This window comes from Pteropus alecto, unplaced genomic scaffold (assembly GCF_000325575.1).
Source record: "Pteropus alecto unplaced genomic scaffold, ASM32557v1 scaffold86, whole genome shotgun sequence".
In the NCBI taxonomy this organism is placed as follows: Eukaryota; Metazoa; Chordata; class Mammalia; order Chiroptera; family Pteropodidae; genus Pteropus; species Pteropus alecto.
Window position 1 is genome coordinate 14,063,497 of NW_006442109.1, and position 26,172 is coordinate 14,089,668.

The 26,172-nt window shown below is 36.7% G+C and overlaps 1 pseudogene; it reads right to left on the reverse strand.

The window, feature by feature from the left end:
* LOC102895693 overlaps positions 1-25,914 on the reverse strand; it is a 28,607-nt pseudogene extending 2,693 nt beyond the window's left edge.
* Between the last annotated feature and the right edge of the window lie 258 nt (positions 25,915-26,172).

Below are 26,172 nucleotides of genomic sequence, written 5' to 3' on the forward strand. Positions count from 1 at the left end.
GAAGGAAGTCACACTTAAGGAGTGGGGAGTACTGTGCTACCTCCTTGAGCATGGAGTAGCTACACAAGTTATTTGGAATTCAGCACAGTGGATTTGTCTCTTTCCCCTATTTATTTATTTACTTGGTCATTAATTTATGTCATGGGTTCGTGAATATTTATCTCATACTTTGGGTTATAATCCAATACAGGCATACCTCATATTATTGTGCTTCACTTTTTTGCACATCACGGATGTTGCAATTTTTACAAATCGAAGGCAAGACCCTCCACCAGCAAGATGTTGCAATTTTTACAAATTGGAGGCAAGACCCTCCACCAGCAAAAAAAAAAAAAAAATTATGACTCGCTTTATTGAGGTGGTCTGGAACTGGAATCGCAGTATCTCTCAGGTATGCCCGTACCACTTTATTTTGTTGCTCAAATTGTTCCAGCTTTGGCCGCTGGGAACTCTTTCAATTGGCTCTTGTGTCCCTTTGACACATCAACCTAGATTTCTTTTTCTTAGCACTTCTTTACTTTCTGGCACTACAAGGTGCTCTAAGTTCATCTTATATGTTTTCTGCCCCAGTCTTTGAATCTGCCATTTTTCAAAGGAAGCCTTCCATTTGTTGGAGGATGGTATCAGACATCTGGGCATTAGATGTGCTTATTGCTACTGGAATGTCATTGCTTCTAGATCCTCTCAGCTGAAAGAGCAAGGAAATATGTATATACTAATAACCTGTATATATACACATATGTATAAAATTTTCTATATGTAACCATCTATACCTACATTAAGCTAAACATGAGTTCATACTGATATCTCCAACTCTAATCCATCATTACTTGGATCATTCTTGCCTCCTCTCCTTGTTTATCTGTAAATTCCCGCTCCAACAGTGAGAAACCTGGTTACTCCCATTTGCCAACCATTACTTAATTGTTCAGTTCCTGTATGCATGTACAGCAACATCAGATGTTAACCCTTATCTCCAAGGAAACGGCTTTATCATTTAGAGTACAATGCTGTGAGCAGTTCCTTCTTCCTTTGGTGTGACAGATTCTATTCATTTCCTAAGTTGCTTAGATCAGCACCACTCCTGCCCAACCCCCTTGATGAAGTTCACACATTTGTAATATGGTTGGGTTGTTTGTCACATTTTGTATTTCATTCTGGAATCCCCTTGCCTCCTAAATAACTTTTTCTAATTTATAGTATCACACAGAATAGTTTTACCACCCCCATAATCCATTGCACTTCATCTACTCAACCTCATCCCGGAGGGGCAACCACTGATTTGTTTATCAGCTTTGTGGTTTTGTCTTTCCAGAATGTTATATAATTTGAATCAAAACAGTAGGTAGCTTTTTCAGGCGGGCTTCTTTCATTTAGCAATATGCATTTAAGATCCATCCATGTCATTTAGTGGCTCTACAGCTTGTTTCTTTTTATAACTGGGTAATATTCCATTGTCTGGATATACCACAGTTTGTTTATCCATTCACCTAGTAAGGGACATATTAGCCACTTCTAGTTTTTGGCAGTTATGAATAAAGCTGTTATACACATCTCTGCAGATTTTTGTAGGGACATACATTTCAGCTTATTTGGATAAATATCTAGGAGTACAATCGCTGAGTCATATGATAAGACTATGTATAATTTTGTAAGAAACTGAAAACCTGTCTTTCAAAGTGGCTGTACCATTTTGAATTCCTATCAGCAATGAATGAGTGTTTCCATTGCTCTGCATCCTTGCCAGCATTTGGGGTTGTCAGTTTTTTTGGATGTAGTCATTCTAATAGTTGCGTAGTGGTATCTCATTGTTGTTTTTGTTTGTAATTCTCTAATGACAAATGATGTGAGTACCTCTTCAAATGCTTATTTGCCATCTGTATATTTTCTTTAGTGAGGTGTCTGTTCATACCTTTTGCTCCCTTTTTCTTTTTCTTTTGGTTGACTTTTAAGAGTTCTGTTTGTGTGTGTGTTCTTTTTTAAGTTTATTTTTCAGTTACACTTGACATAAAATATTATATTAGTTTCAGGTGTACAACATAGTGAAGTGATCTTATGAAGTGATTGCCCCGATAAAAGAACTCTTTCATATTTTAGATATAAGCCCTTTATTAGATATATGTTCTGCACATATTTCTTCTAGTCCATGCCTTGTCTTTTCATTCTATTAACAGCATCTTTCACAGAGCAGTATTAATTTTAATGAAGTTTAATTTATCATTTTTTTTCATTCGTAGACTGTGCTATTGATGTTGTATTTAAAAACTCATCACCAAACTCAAGCTCATGTAGCTTTTCTATGTTTTCTTCAAGAAGTTTTTATAGTTTTTCATATTACATTTAGGATTACCATCCATTCTGAGTTAATTTTTGTGTAAGGTGTGCGTCTATGTCTAGGTTCATCTTTTTGCATATGGATATTCAGTTGGTCTAGCACCATGTGTTGAAAAGCCAACATTTATTTTTTCTTGTTTGCAAAATATTCCTGTTCAGTTTGTGGAACAAGAGTCCTGTGGAAGAAAGCTTTGAGTACTCCGCCGCTGTCACTGAGGTCTTATAACCTCCATGTATTGTTTTTATTCACCCATTTTCCTGCCAATCAGATGTTATCTGCTACTTACTAAAGAGAACTACACTCTGTTTTCTCAGTAGCACAGAAGAGGAACTGCTTTGTGTGTGTGTGTGCGTGCGTGCGTGTGTGTGTGTGTGTGTGTGTGTGTGTGCAACAAGGATAGGAATTTGGTTGGGGAGCTTCTGCTTTAGCCTTAAAGATAGAAAACTCTTAAGACAGGAGAGAGTCTAATTAGCATACATTTGAGATAGAATTCACCTTTTAGGAAAAATATAGACTCATGCAGTACAGACGCACGCACGCATGAACGCACGCATGCATGAACGCACGTACGCGCCTCCCAAGGCCTGGGGAAGCCAGGTAGTAGCTCTCCATGTCCCATACCTAGGTCTCAAGGAAGTGGGGGGAAGAATTTCATGACTATAATGCATGTTACAACATTGAACATGACAGTATATGAAATTGGCTACATATTTCACCACTCTATTCTAGACTGTCTGAAAATCACTACTGTTTTGTTTTTTCGCTTATGATGAATTAAACATAAAGAAGAGTGCCATCTTGTGGGCATCTCTATTACTACCACAACCACATCAGATCTTGGTGGAAGCCCATCAACCCCATAGAATCTTTCTGCTTGTAGACACATCTCTATGTATCAGCTGAGGGCAACTGATGACCGAACTCTCTTCAATTCTTTTACCTACAATGAATTATTCTATGGGCTTTTATTGTCATAAATGACTGAAAAGTACTTCTTAATTACATATAAAGTTAGTCATAGCATGGTATTGATATTGACATTTATAATAAAAAATGGCACATTATCAGTTCCTTAATGTACTCTGATTCCATTTTGTATAGAAATTTGACTGACCAGTCCCACAGTGACTGAGTGCACATGGAATGGGAATTTGGGAAGTTTCTAGGAAGGATGTTTTATATTCAGTGTCATAATGAGTTTGATGTTTTCAATTGCTAGTCTTGTCTTAAAGAATATAGTTATCATTTACTTATCATTGTGAAGAAAAAACCAAGACAGTCCAGTCAGTAGCAAAAAAGTTTTAGTAAGAGTTCAGGGACCGATTGAGCCAGATTGTAGATGAGAGGCCAGGATAGAGAATTGGATGCCAGAAAACTTGTTTGAGAGATGGAACTAAGGAGGTCATGCTAATTATAGCTAATTATAGCTGTGAGATCCCCTTCGGATCCCAGGTTTGCTGTTTTTTTTTTTTTTTTTTTAACCATGAGACTCTGGACAAAACCCTACATCGTATTGTTTTTTTTTTCTTTAAGTCTGTAAAATGACAAGTTTGAAATGTATAATCTCCAGCGTCCCTTGAAGATCTGAAATTTGATGTATCAAAGAGAAAGCCTCATTTCTTAATCCTTCGTAACACTGGCTTTCTGGCCAAAGGCAGGATTTATCACAAAGATTCTTATTTTTTGTGAAAGCTCTAGGTAGAGCATTCTGAAGCTGTGGAATGGTTTATATTTTGCATAATTAACAAATTATCAAAATACTTGAATAAAATTACTTCCATCAATATTTTTATCCTCACTTTGAATTCCTATAGCCCTGTTGGAGGGGGTATCAGAGAAAACACACTCCCACTTACACTCAAGGATTGAGGCAGCTGGGCCCTTGCTTCACTGGCGATATGTGTTCTCCTTGCAGCTGGGTGCAGTCAGCATCTCAGGCAATGATGGGTGACATGATCCACCCAGCCTGCAGCTGCTACATCAACTTCATGCTGTCACTATCTGACAATGGTGTTAATACTTGGGAAATAAACCATTCCTTCCATGGCATTTGGGTTGGGTGTCATTTCATGAAGAAGACTTTCTCTGTTCCCAAATCACTAAGGAACAATTGCTTTGCATTTGTGTATAATTTGTGTGTATATATTTGAAGAGTTCTCATACATGTAATAAGAACTCTCATACATTCCTCTTTGCTTGAGTGAATGTAATTTGAGGTGTTTTTGGGGAAGAGTAGAGGATCTAAAATCCAACAAGGTACTGGAAAGTTCAACCCGGAATTATAGCATATCTTTGTCAAAATTATGCTTCTGTGAGTTGTCAAGTGTTACTTTAAAAAAAATGTAGAACAGAAATTGTTTTGATAATGTTTGACCACAAGAGGGCACTGTAACAAAACACCTCACGGCTCAAAAATGTACATCCTTCCCCTCAAACTTTACATGCTGCGATTTCTGGCTGGTCTTATGACATAAAGCTCACTGTCACAAATATTGTTTCAAACTGCATGAAAGGAGATTTTTTAAAAGAATGTTGGTAGCCTGGAAAGTGAATTCTGAATACAAGTTAAACTACTTTGATTAGGTGGAGGTGCTTTATAAATCCTTCATCTATTTCCAAAAAAGGTGCAAAGAGTTTCAAAACCTTTACTTCCTTTAACAACAGACCAAACAACACAAACTCAAAACATTTTAGGAACATTTCCATTTCCAAATTAGAGCTTTTTTGGATTATCCTTCTAAGATCTGTCTAGATATGTGATTTAAAAAAACAACCAACCCCACTCTCCAGTCTAGATATAGCTCGCAGAGAAAATGTCATTACCTCTTCCAGAATACAGACGTTTGAAAAAGAAAGTGGGGGAAAGGCTGTATGAAAGTCTCTGAAGTAAATTAAAGAGCCCAGACTACATTTCTCTAGTGCACAGATAACACTCGAAGGCATCATTGCCAGCAATGAATACCTTTACATTTAAACAATCTCTACTGATAATAAAATAATTAGAAAAATTTGTGTGCATCTGTGCTATTATTAACATGGCTTTGCTTAAAGGAAATTGAGCTGGTTATTCACAGATATTATGAGAATGTCCCTGCCCCTTCTCAGATGACATGTTTATACTCAGGCAGCACTTCTAAATTTTTAATAGAGACGAAGAGATTCCATTTAATTAGGTAGAGTGACTTGTTTATGTGCAGGTTATACATTTATGAGTTCTAATGAAGAACAGAAAATACCTATTGAGCAGCCTTTGAAGTTTCACTTGTTTAAGGATAATTGTCAACCCAGCTCAATGGAAAAGGCATCTCAGTCCATCGAGGAATTGAGAGTAGAGCATAGGGAGTTAAGTCTACGTACAATAATTGCACAAACTGTGTGTCGATCAGTGTTCAAAGGATTTTTTTCTCTCCCAAATCAAAGCTCTTCCATTGTACATTTGATTGGAATACTGAAACTGGGTTGTAGGAAAAAAATGTTGAGGCAACAAGACATTTTTTATTTCTTAAAAATACCCACACCATTTATATAAAACTTCTCTTTTCTTTCCTTTCACTTTTTACTTCATATATTCTGAATAGCCTATTTTCTTTTCAAATTAGATCACATAAACGTGTTATTGTCGAAAGCATTTTTCTACATTCATAAATCCTTCCTGAAACTGAAAAGTTAATTTTTCTTAACCTCTGATCTAAGGTAAAAATTCCAAATATTTGCATGCCTTAGATGTACGGCAAAAAGGCCACCTAAATTAATGAGGTTTCTTGAATCGGTGTATAGAAATGAATTACAAAGCTTAAGAAGTCGAAGAGATTTCTTGTGATTTTTAAAGCAATATTAATGATCGTATGGAATGAGAAATCGGGCTTTGTGTTATTACTATAGGATTAGTTTTTAGTTCCTGAAAGCCGATCTATTTATGGGTATGTAGAATGGAATTAAACTCTGAAAAGGTTAATTTTATTAAAAAAAAATGTTCTGTAGAAGGTCTATTTCCTATCACCTTTTATAAGTTTCCCTTTGAATGGTAGTTGCAATCTGCATTTGGAGTGAGTCCAGGAAGCTTGAATAATAATGTAATCCCTGGTGGAGCCTCTCTCAGGGGAGGGAGTAGAGTAAATGAAATGCTAGGTACAGGTTCCTGGCAATGTATTCATCTTGATATTATCACAGCTGATGGATTGTAGCAAGGCGACTCCTATGACTTGCATTTGCCATCTTTAGTGCACGTTATAATTTCCGTGTGGAAAACAAAACCCCGGCATACCAAAGAAATAAAACCTAATTGAAAAATAGTATCTGAAAAATATTCATCGAAAGAAAAAGATTTGTCTTGTTGCAGGGTAAACGGAGAGTAGAGAATAAAAAACTAAAGAAGAAAGGGAAAGAAACCATTGCCTTTTGTTTAGCTTGCTGACCATATTGAAGGCTCTCGAGAAGATTTTAGCACTTGCACATCCATTTTCTCTTTCATCTGTTTGCTTGTCTAATTTATTTTCGTAAGAAAACTCTACTTCTCTTGTGCAGAGCCAACATCATGTAGCCGAAATCTTGGATGGTGTGGGTTTAGGATTAAACAGGACCTAATAAGTTGGAATTTGTTTCCTTACTGATCTTATTGCTTGGATCGCCCTGACAAGCTGCAAAGTGATCAAGAGGAATTAGGGCAGCAGCCCTTCAGAGGAATGTGTCTTGGCTGGGTTCTACCTCTAAACGGGAGAGCAAGAGGTGACAAACAGCAAAAATCCAGGGACTTGAAGCCTGGCACAGGGGAAATGGGTTCAGAGGAATGCCCAACAGCATAAACATTAAACATGGAAGATGTTAGCTGATTTCTTTTTGTTGATTATTTTTTAGGTTCTTGCAGGTAGGCTGATGTTCTTGATTAGAGTTGCTCAACATGCTTAATTCAGGCCTAATTTAAGAAACCAAAGCTTCCTGACTTTGTGGGAGTCTGGGAGACGCTGGAAAGAAGGGCAGGACACCATCTGTATAAAAGAAAACCAAAGGAGTTTGGTACTTTTTTAAAGAGTTCACTTAGGAGTCAAAAAATACTTAGGAGTCATTTAAAGGAAGCTACAGGAAATTGAAGTGAGAAAAAAAGATTTGTGAGCAAATTAAACTCTCTTACCAGTAAATGGAAAGAAACAGGAGAAAAAAGTTCTGGGGACAAGTGCACTGTTACTAAAAATAAGTCATTTCTGCCAAGTCTTTCAAAAACAGAGAATTGAAGTAAACAACCATTCATGGTCTTATTGGATAACTGGAACTAGGGAGCATTAAAATCTGTCTTCTGTTATGGTAGATAACACATGTTTAATGTTCTTACAGAACAAGAACTACAGCATTTTCATTTGTTTTCATCAATAAGAAAATTTGTCTATAGATTCTATATCATATTTGACAACCACTGCTGTCAGCTCAGACATTAAGTACCATGTTCTGCTTCTGCCCACCTTTTAATGTTGCAGAAAAGCAAGATGGAAAACCAGAATAGAAGGGAGTATCCACTACAAGTGAAATATTATCAAGGACACTGGCACTGCCTGTGCCTAGAGCTGATTTCTGGAGGCTCTTTGGCAAGGTATTTATAGATGCAATCTTTTTGTCTATATCTTTATTCCACTCTTTGTTCCTTTACTGGGTGAATTAACCTGAGGTTCTTGTTAAATCTCTTTCTTTTAGGAAGAGAAAATGATGTACATTGTTATGACTGGGTACTACCAGGAGAAATGTCAGCTGGAGTAGACTGTCACTTTCAGGGGTGCTTTTTACTGGGGATGTGGCTGTCACCAGCTGCTTGAATGTCAGCTCGTTGGTTGGCCTCACTTCTGAGTTCAGTCCTGTGGGGTAAAGGAAAGAAGACACACAAAATTGTGCTAATGAGAAGGGATTTAGGATGTGCCTTGGTATACTTGGGCAGAGAGAACTTCTTTTGCTTTTGGAGATGGGAAGGAACTTAAAGTCCTGATACTCCAAGCTTTTCATTTTGCACATGTATAAACTGAGGTCATTCGAAGCTCAGTGAATTGTTTAAGACAATACAATGAATTGGTGGTCGAATAATTTCAACCCTGCAGTGCACCTTTGAGGAAGAAATTGCTGAGAAAATGAAGGCATATTTTAGGGAATTGGAGGGGCCTTGATAAGAGGAGAAAAAGAAACTGTGCTCCTTGTTCCTCAAAATGTAGTTCTTGGCCCAGCATTATTGGCATCACCTGGAGCTGGTAAGAAATGCAGCATCTCAGTCTCCACCCCACAACCCCAGACCTACTGAATTAGAATCTGCAGTTCAACAAGATTTCCAGGTGATGTCTATGCCTTGTAGAATTTGAGAAGCACTGATGCCCGAAACCCAAACTGGAGTTACTGGGCAACTCAAAGCTGCCTAATTTTAACAGGTGTCATAACTACTTCTAAAAAAGATGCTCTTGTAAGCAACATTTTTTGCTAAAGTGGGCACATTACATTTAAAAATACTAAATGCAAAGAATAAAAATAGTGATTACTACACTGTGAGGGTGAAGATGTGGGGAAATGGTGGTATTTAATCGTACAACCTTTTTGGAGGGCAATTTGGTAACAGGTATCAAAGTCTTAAAAATGTACATACTCTTCGATCCAACAATCCCATTTTCCAGGAAGTTATTCTGCAGAAATAATTGAACTAGTTCAAAAAGATATATGAATAAAAATGTCATCCACATAACATAAAAAAGTAAACAGAAGAAGAAGTTATAGAATACCACCAAACTAAGATAACAGACCAATATGACAAATATAGATGCAAAAATCCTAAACAAAATAATAGCAAATCAAATACAACAGTACATTAAAGGATAATACGTCATGATCAAGTGGAGTTCATTCCAGGGGCGCAAGGATTGTTCAACATATGCAAATCAATCAATGTGATATACTACATTAACAAAATCAGGGATAAAAATCATGATCATATCAATAGATGCAGAAAAAGCATTTGACAAGATACAACAATAAAATGGGTATAGAAAGAAAGTACCTCAACACAATAAAGGCCATATGTGACAAACCCTCTGCTAATATCATACTCAGTGATGAAAAACTGAAAGCTTTTCATCTAAGATCAGTAACGAGGCAAGAAGGCCCACTCTCACCACTGTTATTTTACATAGCACTGGAAGTCTTATTAGAGCAATCAGGCAAGAGGAAGAAATAAAAGGTATTCAAATTGGGAATGAAGACATAAAATTGTCACTTTTTGCTGGTGTCAAAAACCCTATAGAAACCCTATATAAAGAAAACCCTAAAGATTCCACCCAAAACAATAAATGAATACAAAGTTGCAAGATACAAAGTCAATGTACAAAAATCCATTGCATTCCTATATACTAACGATGAAATATTAGAAAAAGAAATGAAGAAAATTTCATTTGTAATTGAAACAAAAAATAAAAAAACTAGGAATAAAACTTAATGAAGATGTGAAGAACCTATATATTAAAAATTATAGGACATTGTTGAAAGAAATTAAAGAAGACACAAAGAAATGGAATGATATTCCGTGTTCATTGATTGGAAGAGTTAACAGGTAAATGGCCATATTACCTAAAGCAATATACAGATTTAATGCAATCCCCATCAAAATACCAATGGTAATTTTCAAAGAAATAGAACAAGAAATTCCTCAAATTTGTATGGAACCACAGAAGACCCCGAATAGCCAAAGCAATTCTGAAAAAAGAGAACAGAACTAGAGATATCACACTCACTGACTTCAAATTATACCTCAAATCCACAATAATCAAAACAGTATGGTATTGGCAGAAAAACAGACACACAGGCCAGTAGAACAAAATTGAAAGCCAAGAAATAAACCCACATGTATCTGGGCAACTAATTTTTGATAAAGGGTTGAAAAACATACAATGGGGAAAAGAAAGCCTCTTCAATAGATGATACTGGGAAAATTGGAAAGCTGCATGCGAAAGTATAAAACTAGACTGCTATTTGACACCATACACAAATATTAACTCAAAATGGGTCAAAATATTAAGAATAGAGCTACCATATGACCCAACAATTCCTTTTCTGGATATCTACTCCCAATATTTAAAAACATTTATTTGTAAAGATATATGTATCCCTCTGTTTATTGCAGCATTATTCACAGTAGACAAGACATGGAAACAACCAAAGTGCCCTTTGATGGATGATTGGATAAAGAAGATGTGGTACATGTACAAAATGGAATACTACCCAGCCATGATAAAGGATGAAATACTGCCATTTGCTACAACATGGAGGGATCTTGATAGTATCATGCTTAGCAAAATAAGTCAGATGGAAAAGGACAAGAATCTTATGATTTCGCTCATGTGGCATATAAAACATACAGCACAAATGAACAAACAAACAAACTCATAGACACAACAGAAGGATGGTTACCAGAGGGAAATGGGAGTGAGAGGAAGATGAAGAGGGTCAAAGGGGTCAAATACATGGTGACTAGACTATGGATGGTGAGAACACAATGCAATATATAGATGATGTATTACAGAATTGCACACTTAAAACTTCTATGATGTTATTAACCAATGTCATCCCAATAAATTTAATCAAAAATAAAAATAAAAAATAAAGGTGTCAGAAAAAAATGTCATTGTGTTTATGACAGCCAAAAAAATTGGAAATGGTCTCAATATCCAATAGTAAAAGGTAAGTAAATTATGGAACTAATAGTGGAATACTTTGCAGTCACTTAAAATAATAAATTAAAGGAATATTTAATACTCCAAAAATATATTTGTATGTTTTGCATGTTTGTTGATAAGTGAAAACTCATATTTTTATACTCTGTATAAAATGATCTCATATCTTATTTAGAAATAGAAATATATTTTAAAATCCGGAAGGTCATGCAGCTAAATGTTAACAGTAGTTACTTCAGACAGTGAGATTATAGGTTACATTTTCCTTTTTTGCGTCATTTTGTGGTTCTTTTACAATTGATGTATATTAATTACCTAATGAAATATGGTAGTCTAGTTATTTTGGAAGAGCATTTTTTCTTTAAATCTTAGATATTTTCTTTCGGTTCACATTTCTAAAAGGAAAAACATAACACCTGTATAACTTTTCCATTATACTGACTACATTATATTAAAATTATCTATTAAACATCCTCCTCCTCCAGGACCATAAACACCTTGTTGACAAAGACCTAGTCTTGTGCACCTTTATATCTAGGGCTGAGCACAGAGTGTGGCACACAGCATGCAGTTAATCGGTGTTTTAAATGGATGAAAGAAAGGATATTGGATGACCGTTTAAAGATATTTTTTTCATCATGAGTGGTCTATGGGAATAAGTTTTTAGCACATCTGAATTGATTGCTATTACATATAGATAATGCACTTGATGAAATAACTGTGCAGGGCCAAGTTCTGCCCAACCTATTGGTTTAGCTGAGATCTTTACTCTGGTACTAAATTGTTCCATGAGGTGTGCCCCAGGGCTGAGTATGTCAGGAGGTCGGGCCTGTGAGGAAGTGTGCTTCCCAGGAGCTAACCACCATCTTCTCCAGTGAGGCCCACTGATCCCTAGGTGCCCCAAGTGTAATCCTAGGTGAGGTCTATTATGCCCACCCAAGTGGAAGTTCATAACAGTGGAAACTGAGTTTACAGGTTTGTTCGTTTTGTTGTAGTTGTAATTTTGGATCTTATCTCATTAGGAGATAGAATTATGAGAGGCTTGCACTATTGCTAACTAGTGCTCACTCTATTTCAGCACTATGGTAAGAAGCATTTGCAAGTATTCTCTCACCTGATGTTCACCACCTCCTTACGAGGTAGGTACCCATTTTACAGAGCAGGACACTGAAACTGAAAAAGGCTAAGCTATTTGCTCCAAGTTCAGACACGAAGAGGCAGAGCTGGAATCCACATGGAGGGAAGGGGCCTGACTCAGAGACCAGGCCCTTCTGCCAGGCTATAAAACAGTTGGGAGATGATCTGAGGGATTCTTCCCAGCACTAGCATGCTCCAGTGCGACTGCTAGTGGAGACATCACTGGGCCCTTCTGAATTTCTCCAGTTCTCCTAGTTAAACAGATTCTATTTAATAATGAGCCTCCATATTCTGTAGTAGCACATTTTTTTTTCGTTCTTGGACCGAAGTGTAATCACCAGAAAACCTACTCTATAGCTTTAAAAAAATTTAAGGGCTTTAAAAATATTTTGATAATTTCATATTAATAATTTCATATTATTTAAAAATAGTCATAATTTAGCTTATCATTTAATTTAATTTAATTTTTATTCATAAAGTTCTGGGAAAATTCATGGAAGATTCATTGAATGTATCTAAACATATGCTTGTTTCTTGGAATACTCCAGTTTCTATATTTGGAAATGTTATTGGGGAGATGTTTCCAATGTTGACTGATACAGTAATGAAATATGAATATTTGCTTACAAATCCTCTTGGCTGTACATTTGGAATTTATGTAGTAATACAGAAGAATCTTGAAAAACATCTGGGGAAGGGTTGTGATTTGGTCCAAATTATTTATCCAAGAGGTTTCACAATCATAAAATGATAAGTAACTACTCTGGGCTTTCTTCATCTGCCCTTCCCCTGGCTTATATCATCATTGCAACATTTTGCAATTTACATTGATTTGTGTGATTATTTGATTGATATCCGTCTCTGTCACTAGCTTGTGAGACCAGGAGAGCCACATCTGTTTTGCTTGTAGTTGTATATACTTAGCACATACCAGTGTATTATAGACCATAACAGTAACAGCAGCAGCAACAACAACAATAATAATAATGATTCAGAGTGATAACTAACACTTGCTGGACCCTTGTTAGGTGCCAGGTGTTGTTCTGGGTGCTTAATACTAATCCATGTAATGGAACTTTGATAAATCTTGGTTCGATGACTTTTATATAAGTTTAAAAATAAATTTTGAATTTATTCGTGTGTCACTTTTTAGTGTTGTGGAGGTTTGGGAATTATTACAAGAACTGGAAGATATTGAACTCGAAGTAATTCAGCAGTGTAGCTTTTCTTTTTTGTACCTGACAAATATTTAAGTTCTCATGTTTTTACATTCTTTTTCATTTGTTGGCCCCTAGAACAAATTTTTAATAAACAAGAGAAAAGGCTAGACTCTTAACTGCTTAAAGAAATTGAATAGCAATACCATTAAAATTGGGATTTAATTTTAGTGGAGAAGTCTTTAACTAGCAGCTCTCTCACTCGAGTGATGGGAAGGGAGGATTGTCTTTTAAGAAAGTTTCAAGCTGATGTCTATGTTGCAGCTGCTGTGACCTCCACTTAATTTATTGTCTTTTAGTGCAAAAATTGATGAGAATATAACCTTTGTAAGATTTTTATATTTTATTGGCTATAAAAGATAAAATATGGAGTAAAAGGAAGTAAAATAGTATTTTGTTAGGTCAGGGGATGGATTTATGCTTTAACTAATAGGATAATCAGAGGGTCGTAAAGATCAGAGTCTCTGCCTCCTATCTCTTCTCTTTTTATGTGCACATTCAACAAGCTTCTCTTTGCGGCTGTCAGACCCATGGGAGCTCACCCAAACACCAGGCCCCCTTTGTCCAAGGGCATTAACTCAGCTGTTCAGATCAAGAAATCATGGAGGCTTCTGGTACAGACACTGAGCAATTGGGATAAGTCTAAATGAATCAGACACTTGACATGTGCAAATGGGATGTTTGTTCACAAGGGGCTCCATGCTGCATTGTGTCTTGAATGAAGAGGCAAAAACAAAGTGTGTGAATGAAATTGAATTTTGTGGGAAACACACAAAAAGATCCAGTCTTGGAGAATTGCTGGTGTTTGTAGTATTGGGGAGGGTGCTGGGAAGGCCAACCCCAACAATTCTCCAAACACACCCTCAGCAGCCAAAAAAAAAAAAAAAAAAAGAACAGAAAAGAAAGATATCAAACAAATTTTAAAGTGATTAAATTTGATTAGTGGCTCTCAAACTTTAGCCTACTTATCAGAATCACCTGGAAGGCTTGTTAAAACCCGGATTGCTGTATGCCACACCCAGGGTTTCTGATTCAGTAGGTCTGGGGCGGTGCTTGAGAATTTGAATCCCTAGTAAGCTCCCAAGTGATGCTGATGCTGCCGGGCTGGGGACCACACTTTACGAACTGCTGCTTTAAGCACTCATTTGTCCATGGTGTAGCTATGTGGACTTGCCTCAAGGAGCTGTACCAGTCCAGGAAGACATCTCAGAAGGGTGCAGCTGGGTAAGTCTATTGGTGCTGGTGCTTGTGCTGGTGGTGGGGGCGGGGAGTGTTTCATGTGCAAGCAAACCAGGACCTGTCCTGAGGATAAATAACCACTTTAATCTTTAGAGCTTGCAAATCTAAGTTTGGACTAAGGTATAAAATATGCAACTTAATATCTTCCCTTAATTATCTTGTTCCGAAGTAATATACTTGTTTGGAGCTTCTGGAGAATGCCGGTCGGTTTTATTGCCATGTCCTCCATGTCCTGGACGCTAAGCATAGTGCCATGCACCAGTATTGCTATATAATTTGCAGGACTCAATGCGAAATGATAATTAGGGGCTTCTTGTTCAAAAATTAAGAATCTGAAGGTAGTGACAGCATTACATCAATCACAGGCCCTTCTAAGTGCAGGGCCCTGTGCAATTGCATAGGTTGCACACCTTTGAAACTGGTCTTGCTTGTCACCTAGTAGATACAAGCATACCTCGTTTTATTGTGTTTTGCTTTATTGTGCTTCATGGAAGTTGCATTTTTTACAAATTGAAGGCAAGACCTTCCACCAGCAAGAAGATTACTACTCTATTGTGACACTCACTTTATTGCGGTGGTCTGGAACCAAACCTGCAATATTTCTGAAGTATGCCTGTACTCATGAGAAGCAAGCAGTTTCTTAGCTTTTCTCACCAAAGGATTATTGGGTAAAGACTGACCAAGAAGGGATTTTGAAGGATCTCCTGGTTTGACTCTATTTTAGTGGAGGTAAGTACTATCATTTTATGTAGCCTCTGTAGTTAGCCTTTGCACTTGTTACTGCATTTATAGCAGCTCCTTGCAGACATTAGAATCCCATTAGCACTAGGCTGAGCTGTGACTTGGATCAGTTTTCTGCAGTCCAGTGATTTTTTAAAAAAATTATTTTTCAGTTACCACATTTGCCTCCCAGAGAGGTTTATCTATATGATTGAAGACACAGAGCCAGTGACATTGAACAGGGATTTGAGCCTAATCTTCTAAATCCTAGTTGGAAGTTCTTTCTACTGCCCACCACTGAAGAAAGTTTTGAGAAGTTTATTGATCCTATTGATAAATATCTTTGAACTCTGAAGCTTTAGAATCGATTCAAGAAATCTAGTTGACTCCTGGTCTCTTTCTGTCCCTGTGTGCTGTTTAGTTCTGAGAACAAATGGCATCTCAAATATATCCTATTCCCAGGAGAGTCTGGCTCCTTAAGTTTTACTACTGATGGCTTGGACAATTTCCTCTGAATCAATTCCCTACTCCCATGTTCAAATGCAATGCTACCCAATATTTTACTAAAAATATTTTCCAGTGCACTGGAATGCTCCTCTACCCCAAACACTTGATTTATCTGTGTTTGCCTGATGTTCACTCTCCTGTGGGTGAGAAACTCCATCTCCCAGGGTATGAAGCCAGGTGCGCAGGTGATTATGTCAGGATGCCCAGGGACAGGCTGTCTGGGTCTGGGTCCTGCTTCAACTTTTTACTTGCTATGTGATCTTGGCTAAGTTTCCTTTTCTCTTCTTTTCTTTTCTTTTTTCTTTTCTTTTTTTTTAAATTTGAGGTACAATTGACATATAACATTATATTAGTTTTGGGTGTACAACATAATGATTTGATGTTTGTATATATTGCAAAATGGTCGTAGTCCAGTTAACATCTATCACCATACCTAGTTACAAAATTATTTTTTCTTGTGTTGAGAACTTTTAAGATTTACTCGCTTAGCAACTTTTAAATATACAATATGGTATTGCTATCTATTGTCACCATGCCATACATTATATCTCCATGACATATATTTTATAACTAGAAATTTGTACCTTTTGACTTCTTCACCTATTTCACACCCCCAACCCCAATCTGGCAACCACCTATTTATTCTTGTATCTATTAGTTTGTTTTTTTTTTCATCCCACATAAAAGTGAGATCATGCAGTATTTGGCTTTCTCTGACTCACTTAGCATAATGTCTTCAAGGTCCATCCCCGTTGTCACAAATGGCAAGATTGGATTCTTTTTTATGACTGAATAACATTCCATTGTTGTATATACTACATTTTTCTCTCATCCATTCTTTCATTGATGGACATTTTGGTTGTTTCCACGTGTTGGCTATTGTAGATAATGCTGCCATGAACACGGGGGCGCATATATCTGTTTGAATTAGTGTTTTTGTTTTCTTCAGATAAATACCCAGAAGTATTGACCAAGTTTTTGATGTAACCACACTTGAGCTTGTTTCCTGGTCTGTAGAGATAATGCAGTAGCAAGTCTGCTATGATGATTAAGGATATCATTTATGCAGAGTGCCTTGCTATATAGCATTACCGTTTCGAGGGCTGGCCCTGACACAGCTAGATAGCGGGTCAAATCTGTCTGGTTTATTCTCCAATGTTCGTTTCATGCTTGGGGACTGCTGGCATATCAGCTTTTTCTGGGGTGCATTTGCACAAGACATCAAGATTTCAAACCAAATCAAACCAAACCAAACAACAACAACAAAAAACAATTGAGGGAATGGTGTTGCCCCATTTGCAATAGTAGATGCTTTGAAGCTGACTTGGGGCGGGGGATGGAGAATGCCATGTTAAAAAAATTACACCTTGTAAATGGCCGTGTGTTCTGACAATGGGAGGAAATGAATATGTCTATGAGTGAGTGCGTAAAAGCAAGAGTGTAAAGCACTCATGAACTTCATCATTAGAATCTCTCTTCCCCCAATTCCTTGAATCTTTCAGCGCCGCAATTTTGCAGTGTGTTTTGGATGAATCGAGTCTGTGGTTGTATGGGGCTCAGGGAAAACCATTCTATTTTGATTGCTCACAACAGATTCTCATTCTCAGTTTCTTCTATTAGTTTCCAGTATTTAGAATGAATGCAAATGTTTATTTACCAATATCTTGATATGTTTTTCTGATCCCACAACTATTTTTATGTAGCTTAAAGTTTAATATAAATATTAAGGAATGACATGGAGGTAGACATGTCTGACTCCAGCTGCTTCGTCTTAATGATAATGGGGGAATGAAGGCCTGGCATGTTTGAGCCTTATGTACTCTTTCAGCGCTTGCTTGCTTCATCCCTTTTGACTGTCCTGTACTTGTGCAGCCCTCTTTCCTCTCTGCCCACCTTCCCATCATAAAACAACCCATGGGCCTGGGCAACCATCTGAGTTCCTGTAATAGGGTGAATTGCTTTAGATTTTCACAGAGCAATTTTTTGGAGGATGAGGAAGAGTGAATGGATAACAGCTGCATTGCAATTTCTAAGTTAAGATTGCTTACCTGAAGGACTTACTCCAAGTGCCTAGGGAATTCTCTAGGCTTTTGCATTTATTAAAGACATGTGAAATCAAAGACCATCATTTGGTCTATAACATGACAGTTTCACGGAAAATCCACATTGTTGGTGCCCTATGAGAGCCCCACTTCTTTTTTTTGGTATTAATGAGACTTGTGCCATCTCTTCTATGATTTGCTATCCAACTCTGGTTGAACCAAGTGAGTAAGGATAACATAGATACCTTAAAACCAGAAACAATCTAAGAAATTTGCTATTGCGATTCTGTCTCTTATTGTACATAGAGAGATAAACCAGCTTACTCCTTTAATTTTCCTCCTCTCCACTGAGTGTAGGCTCATGAGGGGCTTCCACAAAACTTCAGTGCTGAGTCATCACATGCTAACTTGGACTCATTATCTCTCTCCTTTTACTTCCCCCCTCTACACCAACACCTCTGCTCTTCCCTCGAAATTCTTTATCTCCTTCTGAATTCCTGATCCGAACCAGATTCTCAGGGATCATCTTGGACACCTCCCTCTTCCTCATCTCAATATCCCCCAACTCACTAAAAATTGTCAATTGTACCCTCAGTCTCTCTAGACTCCCTCTTTTCGTCATCCCCACATTCCCTGCCTTTATTTAAACTATGGCATCTCTCACATGGTGGCTGTGGTCTCCTGTCTACCCTCCCTCTCTACTCTCACCCTGGACTGGCAGTACTGCCCCAAACTCATAGCTGAGTAAACTTAATTGTTGAGTTTACTCATGAGTAATGAGTAAACTTAATTGCTTCTCAGAATGGAGACCAACTCCTCTTTTAGCAAAGAATAGCATGTTTTTACTAATCTTCCCTTGCCTACCTCGCTAGCTACATCTGCCGGCCTCTCAAAAGTAGCTGGAACATATTAATATTCCAAAATGTGGCACACAGTCCTTTAACTTTCTGGGCCTTTTTGTGAGTTCTTTATTCATGCTTCTTTTACCGTGTTTTGTCTGAATAACCGTTCTCAAGCTCAAGAGTCACCTCATCCTTGAAGTCTTCCCTGATCGCTCAAGCAGAGTTGATTCCTCTCTCATTTTGACTTCATTTAAAAATGTCGTAGCACTGGTGGCATTATTTTGCACCTAGGTTTTAACAGGTGCTTGGAGACAAGGAACTTATTACATCATCTTCATTTTTATTATTATAGTATTTAAAAAATTTTTATCATAGTACATTTTAAACATTTTGATGAACTGTAGCATACATACGAAAGTGTTTAAAATGTATATGTGCAGTTTAAAGAACAGTCACCACAAAATCAAACCCTCATGTGTCTGTCACCCAGACCTTAGACATAGGATTTTGCCAATACTCAGAAATCCCCTATGTGTCCATCTCTGGTCTCATCTGCCTCTCCTACCCACTGTAGGTAACTATTATCCTGAATTTCATGTTAATTATTAACTTGCTTTTCTTTATGGTTTTTAAAAAATGCCACGTAAGTATGTATCTCTAGGCAATATATTGTTTAATTGGGTCTGTTTTTGAACATCTTATAATGGAATTGTTCTGTTTGTATTCATTTATAACTCACTGCTTTCTTCTGTTATGTTTATGAGATTTATTCTGTTGATATGTTTTGTCATGGTTCATTCACTTTTTCATGGTTGTATAAATTCCATTTTATGAATGCATCATATTTTATTTACTGAAGCTATTGATGATGACTTTTTGCAATTATGAATAAGGCTTCTGTGAACATTCTTGCCCATGCCTTCTGGCACGTGTGCAAGACTGGCATTAGGATAGATATAGCCGGAAGCAGGACATCTGGGTAGAATATATACGCAGGTTCACCTTTGCCAGGCATTACCAAACATTTGCTGAAGTATTGTATCAGGGACTGCATCTTTTTATTTTGGTATCCCTAGTACCTAGGACAGTGACTGGCCAAACACAGTTGCTCAATACATATGCCCTGAGTGAAGGTATTTCAATAAAGTAGGTGTTAAGTCTTAGCCTTTCTTTTTTTGAATAGCTCTGAGAAAAACAGCCAAAGCAAGTACTTTTTCTACCCCCAAAATCAGCCAATAGGGGGCATTCTGGCTTAGGATAAAATGATGTATTTTAATAATAATAAAGATAGAATTGATGCAATTGTAATGTCTTATATCACTTTAAAGAAGATTCTTAGAGGACCTAGTTGATATTATGGCTATAGAAGTCAGACCTGCAGAGAAAATGGGTCCCAATTATACTTTAAAAATCAATCTTATCTCAGATTGCCGAGGGGCTAGATTTTGGGAGCTAACCTGCTTTGGAATGTGGGTATTTCTTCAATGAATCTTCTGGAGCTTGAAATATATAGATCATTGACAGAGAGATTAAATGCTTCTAGAATGGGTGTGAAAAACCACAAATTTACCGTGCTACACAGAGAAAGACAAAGATGTACTTTCTGTGTAGAAAAATACTGCTAAACCCTATAAAAAGCAGGTCATAAATTTGGATAAAGCATTAATTTAATCTTGTACCTTGAAATATCTCTCCATTAAGCAATATTTTAGGGATCTCTTATCCAAGCCATATTTAATAAATTATTTCTTTAATTTTTTTTTATTTTAAAATAATTTTAGATTTACAGTATTGTTATAAAGATAGTACAGGGAGTTCTGTATACAATTTGCTCAGTTTCTGCTGATGTTAACAGCATTTCACATAATCATGTTACACTATCAAAACTAAGAAATTAGTGTTGGTGCAGTACTATTAACTAAATTACAGACTTTTTTTCTGATGTCACCAATTTTTCCACTAATGTCCTTTTTCTTTCTAGGATCCAGTTCAAGATACCACATGCATATAGCTGCCATGTCCTCCAATCTGTGACACTTTCTTAGGCTTTCCTTGTTTGTTTTATTTTTTTTTAAATGACCTTGACCCTTTTGAAGAGCAGTGTTTAATCATTTTGTTGAACGTCCCTCAATTTGGATTGTCTCATGTTTTCTCATGATTAGACTGGGTTATGGATTTTTGGGAAGAATAGCATAGAGGTTAAAGTTTGCTTATCACATCTTGTGAGGGGTACATGTTAGCAACATGACTTATGACTGGCCAAGTTAACCTTGATCAACTGCCAGGTTTCTGTACTGTAAAATTACCATTTTTTTCCTTTCTATACTCTACTCATTATATGTGAATCACTAAGTCCAGGCCATAATAAGGAGAGGAGTGAGGAATCTCAGAGAATTCATGGACATATATATTAAAAACTACCCAGTAATTAATAAATATTTTGGTAGATACTTTGAAGCTATGTAGATAGGTTTTTCATCCAAATTGGGTCTTAGTTTTAGGTAGAAAATAAAATATTCAGAACTCCAGAAACAGAAATCAGTCAAAAGAAATTTTGACAACAAAAGTTCTCTTACTTTTTACTCAGGATAATAAGAAATAATCATCTAAAACACTGTTTAGGCCTCTGTTGCAGAGGTTTCTCTTGGCTTAAAAGTGAGCAGTTGAAACCCATGTTATAGGAAGAGTGGACCAGAGAAAGGCTCACCCACAACCAAGCCCTGTGGACAACCTCCAGTGACTTTCCTTATATTTAATTGGCATTGATGCCTTCTATTCGCAACTTTTTTTCCTATTTTGGGATATTAAGAGTTAGGCTTTATTTTTAATAGAAATATTTTTCAGTAGCAAGCATGCATAATTGCTCTAGATTGAGAGAGCAAAAGGTAAACATTCCATTTTTTTCGTATTTTGCTCTCATCGCAACTTATATAAATTATTATTTGGGATAAGATTCTCCAGGTCTTAGGAACACTGATGACAATTTATCAAGACTGTATTTCTTTCTAAGTCAATATGATGGCCAAGAATACCCTCAACATATGCCAACTCTTCTAAGGTTTTCCTGGCATACACACACACACACACAAAAACCCATATTATTAGCTTGTGAATGTATACCTACTCTTGCTTTACTGCCAAGGAAAAGTTCCACTAAAATCATCTCTTAGGATTTTTGCCTATATTTCCTAGAAAATTATATAAATTTTAGAAAATTACTCTTCTTTGAAAAACTGTTGTATTATGTATTTCTTATATTATTTTCTGTCTAAACCAGAGGTTCCTGACACAGGGTGCCTGAATTCTTTCTCTAGGTTTTTATTTGCTAGTTGCAGAAACTGACTCTTCTTTTAAAACAAAAAAAGAGTCTGTTAAAAGGATATTGGATAGGATCTGAGGATAGACTTGGAACTGGGTATGCAGCTGAAAACTGTTCCTCCAGTTTGAAAACAGAATTGATCAATGAGAACAGAGTGCTGTGGATTCTCCGGTGGGATGGATCCTGGGCCATCCCTAGTTCCTTGGGTCATTGGCTACCAATTCTGGGTCTAGGTCATGTGTATCTTATTAGCAAAGCTTGATCTATTCCTACACCCTTGCTACAAGGGAAGCTGGGAAAGTGACTGTTTCCTTCTGTGGCAGAGTATGCTCTTATTCACCAGGCATGGAGCTTTCCCATGCAAAGTAAGAGGGTTCAGATACTGGCAGCCAAAATGAGAGACAAATATTCACTACAGACCCTTATGAATGGGGTCCCATAAACTGTAAATTTCATCTTATTCTTAAATATTTGCATTTATTAAAAAGAAGCACTGCTTTATGTGTTCTATAATAATTGTATTATCATAATTAGGAACATCATCAAAATTATTATTTTCCTAAACTGTATGTTGACTTTCTTTACATGACAATTGTTAATGCTGTTTCACTCTTTTTGGCTTCTCTGGTATTTGTTTAAGGATTTTTTTTTTCCCCAGAAAAGCTATATTTTCCTTTAAAAATTTTGGAATCCTAAATTTCTTTTATTTTTTTCCCCCTCATTTAGAAACTCACTTCTGGTGTAAAAAAAAATGGCTGTTGAATCTAAACATTTACCTCTGAAATGGTAGTAAGACATAGACTCATGATATCAAAGAGAGCAGAAGTGGAGACATTAACAATGATGTTTTGAAAACTGGAAGGCAAGAGGATGAGTAGATAATTGACTTAAGAGTCAGAGTTCTCAGATCTGATAAGTCAACAGTGGGGGAAACATTTAGTTAGCATTCCATGTGCATTTGTGGAGTATCTATCATGTGCCAGACACTCTTCTTGGTCCTTCGGATTCATTAATGAACAAAATCAAAGATCACTATTCTTATGGAGTTATCATTCTGGCAGGACAAGCCACTAAACCAACTAGATTTGTACCTGAAAATCTCCAGGAATTGGGATACCAGATATCTCTGGAAGTGGCAGTGAATATGGGTCTGAAACATGAGGATCGGTCAAAAGTCTTTTTGAGGAGCAATTAGTCATTGTCCAATAGAACTTTCTGCATTTATAGAGATATTCTGTATTTGTGCCGTTCAGTACTGCAGCCACAAGCCACTTGTGGGTATTGTACACTTAAAATGTGGCTAGCGCAACTGAGGAACTGAATTTTAAATCTAAGTTTTCATTAGTTTAAATCTGCATAGCTTCAGTGGTTAGTGGCTACTGTATTAGACAGCAGAGTTGAATCCTCAGTTTCTTCCCCTACCAAGAACAGCTGGATACCCCTTTCCCAATACAACAGAAAGTTTTGAAATTTATTCTGTGAACTAAGAGATATCATATACATAAGAAGGTAAGGATATCATAATGCAAAGAAGGGGATCACTTGAATTTGAGAATTTGGTTTTCTTCTCCCACTTGATTCTCCAAATATTGGCAGTCAGCTTCTACTTCCAGGCATGAGAGTAGAAATTTAGTATCTGATCTTTCTGAGTAGTCCAAGAGAAAAGACCTAAATGTGTTAACATTAGGGGTTTCCCAATGAAACAACTCAGCCAGATCATCTAGGATAAGACCCAGAGTCAACAACTCAACCCATATATTCAGAGCTCCTATCAGCTCTTTTTTTGTGCTATAATCTTAAATGTGAATAGATAGTTAAAGCTCACCAGACATCTGAGGATGACTTTTCTCTAAAATATAGACAGACACATAAACCAAAAAACAAATTTGAGGAAATAGAGAATATCTAAGGAGAATAAAAATGAAAAAATAAAAAGTCAGATAAGAGATAATTTTGCTTTCACAAGAAAAGAATAGAATGCTGTAATGAATGATTGGAAGAATAAAAACTAAAAAGTTGTTGGGAAAATAAGACACAAATCACAAGCTCAATATAAGGTTTAGTAAAATAAGGATGTGGAAATCTTTTAGAAACTAGAATAAGAAAGCAAGGAAATGTAAAATAGGAGGAAAAGAGATAAGAAAATTAGATCAGACTAGGAGGTAATATCTGAAGAATAGAAATGCCTGAAATTGAGATTTGAGTGAATGAAAATGAGGAAAATTATCAGATAAATAATTCAAGAACATTTTCTAGGCCTGAAGGATGTGAGGGTTTAGAATAAAAAGAACCATCAAGTGCATCCCACAATGAATGAAAATAGATCTATACCAGGGTACATCATGATGATATTTCTGAGTACTGGGGACAAAAATAAGGGCCTAAAAGTTTCCAGAGCAGGGGAAGGTTATATACAAAGAATCAGGAATTGTAATGACTTTGGACTTTGCATGTGCTCTCCAACCTAGAATTCTATACCCACCCAAAGTATCAGTAAAGTGTAAGGATTGTGTAAATACATTTTTCAGATATATTAGATCTCAAACATTTTACCTCCCATGGAGTTTTTTCTCATAAAGCAACCACAAGAATTGTTCTGTCAGAACAAAGAAGTAAAAAGATGAAGATCTAGATTCTGAGAAAAAGTGAATTTAACACAAGAGAGAAGTGAGGGAAATTCTCAGGATGATGATGGAAGAAGATTCCTGGATGAATCTGTGCAACAGACCAAGAGAGCAGCCAGAAGATTGGAGTAAGTCAGAAGGTTCAGGAAGAGATAATTCCAACAGATAAAATGGGTAGTGTTTGAATGTATTGAAAAGAAAGCTAGGTAATCAGGGGAGGGTTTGAAGATAAAGTAACGAAAATTCATTAAAAAAAAAAAAAAAGGAAAAAATAAAACCAGAAAACTAAGTGAAATTAAAAAAACTCCGGATAGATGTTAACTCTGGGAAAAATAAAGTTGTACAGAAAGAAAAAATAATAATTATAATTCATGGCTCAGCAGTGGAATAGCATTTACATAATTATCATAATGTAAAATGGAATAATTATTAAACCAGAATTGTGATAAAAACATGTTGAGGGCATAGAGGATTGGGAAGTATGCATGTGTGTGTGTGTGTGTGTACAGATAAAAAATACCAATTTTCAGTAGAGGAAGTCAGTAGGTAATGTGTAGAACTAAAAACTCAGAAAAGTTTATGCTTGAGATTAGTGGTATGGAGGTAAATACCAAAATAAGTAGTAAAAGTGGTTAACTGGACTTGAGGAGAGCTGTGGGAGAACAACCATTTTCCATAATAGCCCTTGTAGAACTATTTGCCTTTTAAAATTCTTTGCACATAAGATTTCAACTAAGGTGAAAACATCAACAATCAAAAAAACATTAGAAATGAGATGTGATTAGTTGGGATGGCAAACTTTCTCAACTTCTGAGAATTTGGGGAAAGATTTAACATACTTTCAGGAGTCAAATTCTTGTCTTCACTTTTCCAAGATCGTAGAAGGAAACTTGTTGGTTGCTGCAAATATCTGAAATGATAAAGAATAATAGGGCCTTGCATAATATTTTCCCCACTAAAGTAACGTAGAGGACATGTGTTTTGTTCAAAGCCCAGGCCTTTTTCCTGTCGCCGCCTTTTTCCTGCTGTCCTTTTCTTTGGAAACTGGTGGATGACTCTTGGTTCTTTTTCCTAAGAGAGATGGGTACATGACTGAGTCAGAGCCAATCATCATTTACTGGCCTTCTGGTCACATAACTGGCCCAGGAATGAGAACATGACTCACATTAGGCCAATGAGCATTCTTTCATTTTCTAACTGCAACTGATGAAGAGCTGCAGACTTTTTTTCCTCCATGCTGTCCATGTGGCTATAGGGACGTAAGCCTGGGTGGCTTGTAGTTATATTTCCAGTGTGTGGGGCCAATTGTCCAGAGAAATTGAAGTAACTAGGAAGATACAGAGGAGGGAGAGGGAGAGGGGGAGAGCAAGAGAGAAAGAGAAGTAAGGGAAGCAAGAGAAGGCCTCTGAGCCCCTGGATCCAGCTGATCCTTAATCTAGTCCTTTTCATGGTTTGAATTCAGAAGCCAACAAATCCCTACTCCATTTTTTAATAAAACTACTT